The 3,761-nt window shown below is 44.5% G+C and overlaps 1 pseudogene; it reads left to right on the plus strand.

Moving 5' to 3' along the window:
* Positions 1-423: 423 nt before the first annotated feature.
* On the plus strand, positions 424-514 carry LOC118759484 (U6 spliceosomal RNA; annotated as a pseudogene).
* The last annotated feature ends 3,247 nt before the right edge of the window (positions 515-3,761 follow it).

A 3,761-nucleotide genomic window follows, 5' to 3' on the forward strand; every position in this document is an offset into this window, starting at 1 on the left:
TGGCCCTCCACACTGAGCAGCTATCCTCAGCCCCTAGCCTGGATCCAGCCTCCCAGGGCCTCTCAGACACACAATCCTCCTTAAATCCTCAAGGGAGAATCAGTTGTACCTCAGTGACACCATTCCCCACCCCAGGAGGCAAAAGGTAGCCTCTGGGAGAAAGCACCACATGGAATATTTATTGATTTAGGTATACCAGGCTTAGGTGTAGCAGTGAGGGGAAGAAAGTCAGGGAGGTTCACACAAGGTCATGGAAGGAACTTGTCCTGCCTAATCATTGTACAGACAGGAAGTCCAGATGGGCAAGGCCAGAGGCAGTGCCCCGCAAGCCAGAGTGGAGTCTACCCAGACAAAAAGGCCCGCTGGGGCAAAATCCAAACTCAGTCACACAGTTGGGTCTCTAGGGCTCCAATATAAGCCCCTGTGCTTGCTTCGGCAGCACATCTACTAAAATTGGAACAATACAAAGATTAGTATGGCCGACAGACAAATTCGTGAAACATTCCATATTTTTATCCTGAAGAATAAAAATCAAGCTGGAGGAATCACAATTCCAGACCTCAAGACATACTGCAGGGCAGTGGTCATCAAAACAGTCTGGTACTGGTACATAAACAGACAAGATCAATGGAACAGAATAGAAACCCCAGAAGGGATACCACACATGTACAGCCAACTAATCTTTGACAAGAGAACTGAAAATAATCCAAGGAAAAAGCCTGGCCTCTTCTATAAATGCTGTTGGAACAATGGGACAGCAGCCTGCAGAGGTAAGAAGCAAGATGGCCACCTGCCACCTCCCACCTTATACAAAAATCAGCTCCAAATGGATAGAGGACCTAAATCTGCACCCAGAAACCACCAAACCAATAGAGGAAAACATACAAAGCGCTCTCCAAGATACTGAAATAGAGAAAGACTTCTTAGGAAAGTCACCAAAGCACAGGTAATCAAAACCAAAATAAACAAATGAGACTATATCAAACCAAGAAGCTTCTGTACAGCACAGGACATGATCCACAAAGTGAAGAAGCAACCAACAGAATGGGAGAGAAATCTGCACACTACACAACCAACAGGGGACTAATATCCAGTATTTAAAGAGAGCCTCAGAAACCGAATGACAACAAAACAAATAATCCTGTGAAGAAATGGGTGAAGAAAATGAACATTTTTAAAAGAACAAATTCAAATGGCTAATAGACATAAGAAAAAATGCTCAGGCTCCCTAGCTGTCAAGGAAATACAAATGAAAGCCACATTAAGGTTCCACCTAACTCCAGTGAGATTGGCCTACCTACATTCAGAACTCTACTAACAACGCTGCTGGCAAGGATGTGGGAAGAAAGGTACCCTCCTTCACTGTTGGTGGGAGTGTAAGCTAGTACAATTGTTATGGAAGTCAGAATGGAGAGTGTTAGCAGAACTAAAAAAACAATCTGTTGTATGACCCAGCTATCCCAGTTCTGGGAATATAACATGCATATGAAAAAGGGAGCTGTAATCCTATATTTACAGCAGCACAGCCTACAATATCAAAGACATGGAAACAACCCAGATGCTCGTCAAAAGAGGAGTGGATAAAGAAACTGTGGTACATTTACTACATGGAATACTTCTCAGCCATTTAAAAGAACCAAATGGTCCCAACTAGAAACCATTATGCTCAGTGAAATAAGTCAATTCCAAAAGGACAAATATCATATGTTCTCTCTGATATAAGGCAACCTTCATGCAAAACACAAAATCAATAGCTGTTTCAATATTGTTTTTGTTTTTATTCTCATTTCTTCTATTTTTTTCTTTTCTTATTAATTTATTCACTGACTCATAGGTCAAACAGTAGCATCATTTTTTTTCAAAAAGGTTTTTTATTTTCTTTTTCATTTCTTCAGCAACACATTAGTCATTCAGTAGCATGTTATTTAACTTCATGTTGTAAATTTTCTATTTTCTTTCTGTTGTTGATTTTGTTTTATGGTTTTTCATTTAAGGGGATGTATAGCAACTGTGTAATAGAGTCTATCATATTCAGCTGTGAGGATACAATGCAGTATGCATCTCTACTTCCAAATCAAAGATGGACTTCCAGTGAAACCGTTGAATGCATCTTGACAGTAGGATGCTGGGCTGTCTGCCATTGTCCAACCTACAATGTCAGAATACATTTAAATAGCCAAATGATGGGCTTATGACTATACTACTGTAATGATAAAGGGAAAAATAGGGAATTGGGAGGGGGAGATCTGGGGAGGGGGAAGGGAAATCCCAGAACCTATGGAACTGTATCATCAAATAATAAAGTAAATAAATTTTTAAAAATGTAATAAACATAAGGTTCTGATATGAAGGCCCTACTCAGGCCAAAGAAATACAAGTGGAAGGGGCAGATCTCAGGTCACTAGTGTCCAACCCCAGTTCTATGCCAAAGCCTGGATTTCACAAATGGAGGTCTAAAGTGCCCAGAGAAGGATGGCTAATTTCCCATGGAAGGTCCCAAAGCTGTGGCAATGACATCAGGACCTATTAGTTTGCTTGTGAGACCATGCCTCCCTGACTTCCCTCCTCCACAGCTGCCCTCCAAGCACAGCAGGACAGCAAGCACTACATGCAGTGCTGGGGGAGATCTGGAGTCAGAACCAGCCCAGCTCCCTCCCAGACCAGAGCTGCTGGGCTGTCAGCTTCCAGATACTTCCCTTGGCCTCAGGGCCCATCATTCCCCTAGACAGCCCGACCGTGTACTTCCCTGAGTCACAGATGCTTGGTCCAGAAAGAGAGCTCTCTTTCCCCAAGCTTCTCGTGCCTCCAGGATGGAGACCCTGGGTGGATCTGTTGCCCTGCTCCCTCCTGTCACCAGTCCACCTCGAAGGACAGAAAGAAATAGCAGTCACAGCCAGGAAGCCTGCAGCCTCCATGCAGTAAGTAATTTAGAGCAGGTACAGTCAGAGAAGAGAATTTGTCAGGTTGAGTGCTGGGCGTGTGTGCGTCCTAGGGACCAGGGCACAGGCTCCGGGGACTGCCTGCTACAGCCTTACTCCCTCAATTAAGATGATAGCATCGAAACCACACTAATCCTCACGGCCATAAACGTTGTCACCATGCTCCTTCTGGGCAGGGCCAATCCAGCAGTCAGCTACTCAGAATTTTTCTCAGGCTGCCTTGTTTCCTTTTTTCTTTCTTTTTTTTTTAAGACAGCAATGCCAGCTCTAATTTTACTGCAAGGTGGCAGATTTTCATTTGAGACTCTCTGAAAAGATTGATTCACTGGAGTGTAAAAAACAAGGAGGGGAAAAGAAAGAACACACATATATTCACACACATGCAGCCACCCCTGAAAGAGTCCGTCTCCCTTCCTGAATCAGTTTTAAGAAATCAAATCTTACAGCACAGTGATTTTCAAGGATGTTTCTCTAAATAGTTTTGTTTACAGTCACTGGCATGGAGATTCAGAGACTCTTACCAGCGCACCCTGAGAAGGGGTCCTTAAAGTCCACTGGGCTCAACCCTTGCTTCTGACCACCCTGCAACTTCAGAGCTGCAGATGCAAAGTGCCAATGAGCAAGAGGTTTGTTGGTATTCCGTTAACAGTGGCCAAGCTGGGCTGGGCACGCAGGAGCAGAGTGGTGCCCATCCCACGTACCCTCCCACAGGACTGCATCAAGGGGCAGGATGCTGAGGACTGTACCAGGCGAGACCGAGGGTCAGGGATGCCGACAGCACACACTATCCTACTTCCCTGGGAGCAGGAAAGGGAGTGGGAG

Source organism: Ochotona princeps, chromosome 13 (genome assembly GCF_030435755.1).
Source record: "Ochotona princeps isolate mOchPri1 chromosome 13, mOchPri1.hap1, whole genome shotgun sequence".
Taxonomy (NCBI): domain Eukaryota; kingdom Metazoa; phylum Chordata; class Mammalia; order Lagomorpha; family Ochotonidae; genus Ochotona; species Ochotona princeps.